Source organism: Echiichthys vipera, assembly GCF_963691815.1.
Source record: "Echiichthys vipera genome assembly, chromosome: 2".
In the NCBI taxonomy this organism is placed as follows: domain Eukaryota; kingdom Metazoa; phylum Chordata; class Actinopteri; order Perciformes; family Trachinidae; genus Echiichthys; species Echiichthys vipera.
The window spans coordinates 28,467,017-28,473,220 of NC_139827.1; the positions used below are offsets into that span (position 1 = coordinate 28,467,017).

The 6,204-nt window shown below is 39.9% G+C and overlaps 1 protein-coding gene across 1 annotated transcript in view; it reads right to left on the reverse strand.

Annotated features, from left to right (window-relative positions):
- Positions 1-507, reverse strand: part of vwa11 (von Willebrand factor A domain containing 11) — a 31,890-nt gene extending 31,383 nt beyond the window's left edge. Inside the window, exon 1 of the mRNA XM_083928553.1 lies at positions 108-507. The gene's annotated coding sequence lies outside the window, so the exon portion shown is untranslated. The remainder of the gene's footprint in view (positions 1-107) is intronic.
- Positions 508-6,204: the final 5,697 nt, after the last annotated feature.

Sequence of the window (6,204 nt, forward strand, 5' to 3'; positions counted from 1 at the left end):
AACAGAGATACATGATAGCAGACAATAACCCACATTAAACTCACATAAGATCATTTAAGAAATGTGATGAATCAACTTTTTATTCTTAATGCTTGTATTGTACTCACCTTTGCGTTCCAAAGCAGGACCAGGATTAGTTTGATCTTCAAGTGTTTGCCGAAAAGCCCAAAGGTGTGGCTTACTGTCAGATTTACTGCACCAGCAAGTGTGAATTTGTTTGCTGCTGTGACATTTGAACATACTTTAAATGGAAATGGGAGTGAACTGTTCAAGTCTAGTCAAGTTTTATTTGTCATTTCCCACGATCCAAACGTGTGTGTGTGTGTGTGTGTGTGTGTGTTTGTCTGTGTGTGTGTGTGTGTCTGTGTGTATAGCTATATGTCTGTAAGTATAGCAGTTGCTGTTGATAATGGCTAGATCATACTGAACAATTGAATGTTGTCTGTGTCTGAGAACTGATTCTACCGTGGCCCTGAGGGGCAAATCACAACGACAAATCCAAAACGACAACGACAAATCCAAAACGACAACGACAAATCCAAAACGGCAACGACAAATCCAAAACGGCAACGACAAATCCCCCCAAAAAATCACAACAACATTAACTCAAACCAGAAAGGGTAGGTCTCTCTGGGCAGAGGATGGGCCCTCCTGATTGGACAGACGGACTGTCTGTCGTATAACAGGAAGAGAGAGGTGGAGAACCCGGAAAAGAGCCTATTTTCAAAGCATGAGTATTTCCGAAGATACTTTCGCTATTATTAAGAATTATTTTTGATGCAGTATATCGGACTATGTGGGAAGTACTTCAGCTAGAACACCAGCTGCGCGTTAAACGCAACCTTTGCTAACGGCAGATAGCCGAGTAGCTGTCCTGGTCCACGCAGCTCCGTGAGGACGGCACGTCTCACCTCATCTGGATGTAAATAGTTTTCTTCTGTACAACCCTGCTTCTCTCAGATGTGACTTTCATTATTTACCGCTACACTACGTGTATGGGGCTGTAACGAACAGCAGGAGAGTGAGGACAGAGAGATAACTCATTTATTATTTTATGTTTTGTATGAAATGTTGACTTATCTCTGAACTTGCAAATACGACTAAATAGATTAATAGTAATATTAAAAAAGGGTATCCTATAAATAAAACAGTAAATTTAAGACCATTTTAAAACAATCTGGGTTGTTTTCTGTACTTTATAAGTATGAGATCATCATTACCTATATCTACCTTTGAAACGTTTCTCTCATTAACTGTAGATATTGTGTCCATATAACAACGCACTATTATTACACAGCTAGGATGCAGGACGTCTGCTCGGCCTGTGGCCGCCACAGAAAGCCCTTACCTTCACTAGGTCCATCATCAGGAGACAGTTTCCAAATGGAGAAGGACTTTAGATTATGAAATGTCCCGTTTAGGTGACAGTCTACAAAAATACTGTCATACTGTATAAAAACATTTTATGCAGTTAAGATCCGCTACAGCATTAATATTAGGCCTGCATACAGAAGTGAAACTATTTACCAACAACCCAAAATATACAAACTATTCATGTACTTTTATATTCAGGAACTACAGTTAAAACAATAAGAAACATTCTGCAATACAAATGTAAAATAAGTATAACTGCACCATCAAAACTTAAAAAACACAAGACTGGATCTTTTTAAAATAGGAATGTGGATGTGCCAAATGGTAAAAAGTAAAAAAAAAAAAAAAAAAAAGATGTATCCATTCAAAACTAGAAAGCACTCATTAGATTTGTACGATCCTAAATTAACTATTTTATTATTAGAAAAATGTTTTAATTGATCAAAATACACATAGACAATCATGAGTTATATGGAACATTTTTTTCTCAACGTAGTAAAATATGCAAACGTGAATAGTGACAAAGGTAAAAACAAACATCTTGCAATGTTTTAGTAAACATTGTTTTTATTCATATGAATTTTACACTTTGGTCTTACTTTTTCGTGACGAATAATAATCTTAAGCTGATGTCCTGTGTTAAACTGCAAATGTTGTGTGAGAGACAGGGTGTCCAACTGTCCCCGGTGATGTTCTGGCAGAATGTGGAAAGGGCAGGCAGCAAGGCTCTCTGGTACAGCGGTCTTTGATGAGGTGATGATGTGATGAAGACTTCTCTGTGACACTGTTAGGGTCGACGTGAAGGCTGAGGAAGCAAACACATGCTTTTAGATCACATTCAGGGATTCAGCTTCTCATTGATAGGGCGATCAGACGTCACCATTACTGGTCCATCAACCTCTCAGCTGCCATCATGGTTTAAAAGCAGGACTGCCAAGAGAAGCCTGGAAAAAATGTGGATACGTAAATATGTCTACTTCTATTTCTTCCCTTTTTAAATTTAACTATTGCTTATTTTTGGTATTTTTTATCTTATTTTGTATTATGTTTCTGCTTGTAGTATTCTGTTGCTGCTGTGACAAACGAATTCCCCCGTCTGCGGGATATTAAAGGTTTTCTGATTCTGATTAGGGGATCACTACCACTCTGATAAAACTGTTGTATTAAACACTGACAATAAATAAATAATGTAGTCAAACACAAGGGCCCTGCAATGAATTCAATATGCATGACGTTTATAATGTGTTCGTTCAAACTGTTAAAGAGATGCTTTAACTTTATTGTTTTTTTATGAGTCTGCAGTTGAATTGTATTTGAGGTGTCCTGAAGTCCAGCTTTACTGAGATGAGGTCATCACATTATGTCATTAAGATTATCATATAATATTATCATTGAGGTCAGAGGGACTAGTAGAGTTGTGTCTGACTGCATTATACTCAGTGGTGTTATTTTACACAGCATCATGTCAGTGGAGTGGCTATATCTGTTTACTACAGAACATGTACAGTCAACAGTTCAAGCTTGATAGCAGAGTAAATGCACATGAATCTACAACACTAACAGCTCTGTAACTGTAGGTGCATCTGTCCCTACATGAACGTTACCGACAGTCTCTCCATTAAACTTAGAAACTGACGCTAACACACCAACATCGCTGTTAACGTTACGTGCCTGATAGCTCCGTTTAACTGTCTGTTGGCTGTCTGGGCACTTATGCTGGTTTATGTGGACGCTGACAAACATAAAGAAATTAAGCTTATGATGCACAGTTCATGTTTTCGTCCAGCTGAATCTTCACGGCCATTGCCATCCCTCCCACCGGGGCGTCGACAGCATCGGAGGAGCTGTTCAGTGAAGGAGGTTCAGCAGCTGTCTGCCTCACTCTTAAACCCGTCATATCACCGGGAAATTCAGAGCGCCCTAACATTACACGGCCATGTACAGCTGCAGTGGGTTCTCCACCTCTCTCTTCCTGTTATACGACAGACAGTTCGTCTGTCCAATCAGGAGGGTCCATCCTCTGATCAGAGAGACCTACCCTTTCCGGTTTGAGTTAATGTTGTTGTGATTTTTGATTTGTCGTTGTGTTTTGGGGATTTGTCGTTGCCGTTTTGGATTTGTCGTTGTCGTTTTGGATTTGTCGTTGCCGTTTTGGATTTGTCGTTGTCGTTTTGGATTTGTCGTTATCGTTTTGGATTTGTCGTTGTCGTTTTGGATTTGTCGTTGCCGTTTTGGATTTGTCGTTGTCGTTTGGGATTTGTCGTTGCCGTTTTGGATTTGTCGTTGTCGTTTTGGATTTGTCATTGTGATTTGCCCCTCAGGGCCACGGTAGATTTCTGACAATAACAACTCACCCATACGCAGGGGTGAACAGCAGCGCTGCCTGCGTGAATTCATGGTTCATTCCCAGTTGCATGTTGGTGTGTACATAATGAAAAATGACTGAGTCATTCAGCACCTGACCGGTAATCAGGAACGATTCTTTAAAATGGTCAGTATTCAGATACACACATCTTGGAACAAGACACCGCAAAACAGAGGCTATTTGACTTTTGCTTAAATATATAATCTGTAAGATTTTCATCAACTTAATTGTCTGTTAAGTTACTATCTATCAAAAGTGAGTTAAAACAAAGGTGATTGATCATATGACCCGCTAATGAAAGCAGTAGTAGAGTATTCCAGTCTATGTGTCTGTGGCGACTTTCCCTCTTTAAATGTAAACAAGCCGCCATGTTAGTGACGCTGCTGACAGCGGTCGGTCTGCCGGTGAAGCTCCTCATGGCCAGTTGGCTGCGTTCACTTGTAATGGGAAATTGAGAACTTCCCACCTCTGAGTCAGGCTTGTAGTAAGGGCACAAGTGTAATAGGAACATGTGTGTGTATGGATCTAAGAGGGTAACATACGGACCGGAAGTAGAGCGGTGAATGTGTTTCAATAAAGTTTAAAAAAGAGCAAAAAAAATCAACACATATAGTGATCGTGACCGTGATGGAGGGCTCTGACAGAACAAGCTCACCTGCAGTTACATCTTATCGCCAAAGAAGCCGCTACAAAAAAGGTAACTCAAATCTTAAGGATTATGACATGGCCACCCCTTTGTTTGAATGTCGAGGCTGGGGGACAGGGGATCTTCAGCGGGGAAAAGCAGGTCAACAGAAGATGCCACATAGAAGTTGTGTACAATATCTAAAAGCTGGAAACCTGAAAATGAATGTGAGATGCAGTTAAGCGCTGTGTATTATAAAATGAAAATACAATGTCCCTCACACTGCAGTAAAGTTAGCTGACAAACTTACTTTAGCCATGAAAAAAATAAAGCGGACTGGCACATCCGTCGGCCCATGACCAATTCTGGACATGTATTCGACATCCAAACTAGGTCCACTTTTTGGATGTCCAACCATGACCCAACTTGGATATCATGTTGACATTCAACATTTGACCTTTGAACTGGTTACATTTTTTGGACATCTGTGACAGGTGCAGGAAATGTACATGATGTGTTTTTTTTGTTTTATTTGTGTGTGTGTGTGTGTGTGTGTGTGTGTGTGTGTGTGTGTGTGTGTGTGTGTGTGTGTGTGTGTGTGTGTGTGTGTGTGTGTGTGTGTGTGTATGTGTGTGTTTGTGTGTGTGTAGGTTACTAAATTTGTAATATTTATACCACTACTACTACCTTTATTTTTATGGAACACAGCAAGAAAGTGTGCCTGAAGTAAAAGTAAAAAAATGGTCAGAGCCAGCTGACATTTAAAAAAAACTAAATGTGTGTGTGAGTGAGAGCGAGACACAGCAACACAATCCAGTTCATCTCTAGCTATTACCATAGGCTGTATAAAAAACTGGACTTAGCCTCTCTGTTGGGGCCCATTCTCTCAACTTGATCCAATCATACTCGCCTCTGGGAGCCGCCATCTTGTTAGACTTTGACTCCTCCTCATTTCCTCTTACCAAAAAAGGGCATTGATGTGAGGTTGGGGGGAGGGAGATATGTCCATCTGGGTGACGTTTACAGAATTAGCCACATTAGCTCACATTAGCTCCACCGCCCGGGAGCTAGGCTAACAGAACACGTTACTAGATAAATGGGAGTGGGTGTCCCGTGTCTCTAGCAGAGATTACACAGGCTATGGGAGTAATGTGCAGGCTGCCTGCATTTATGATATGATTTATGTGAAGTTTGGTATAAGTTGAAAAAAGACCTCGCCTGGTGTTACAAAACAACCCTTTCAATGGACCATAATTGGAAGCCCAAAAATGACAGAAAATGCGTGTGTGTGTGTGTGTGTGTGTATTTATAGGGCGGAATCTAAAGTCATGAGACTGACTGATGTATACCATATATTTGAGCTATGTCTTATTTAACATTTGAGTTTTTGGAAAAAAATGTTTTGTTTTGTTTGTTTTGTTGTTGTTTTTTGTTAGGGGGAGATTTTAAAAGGTGTTGCTGGCACTTTAAGTGTTTTTTTTTCTGTGTGATTATGGACACACCTCCAACATAACCATGTATTTAAACACTATGCCTCGGTTTATGTCTTGAGAAAGGTCCTTGTTCTCATTGTTTGATGAATCATTAGTGATAAGTGTGTGTGGGAATCAACATCATTGTGTGGAAATGAGTTTTGCTTTTCTACTTATTATGACATTGTCAATTCATCATTTAATTTGAAAGTCCCAAAAGTGACCCCATAGGTTGTTTGTGCAAGCAGCTAATTACGAGGCGTTCGTGTCCAATGTGTACATTTAGTTACATTACGAATGCACTTATCTTAACCCCACCCATGATTTTTTCCTAACCCTAACCAAGTGTCTTTGTTGCCTTAACCTTA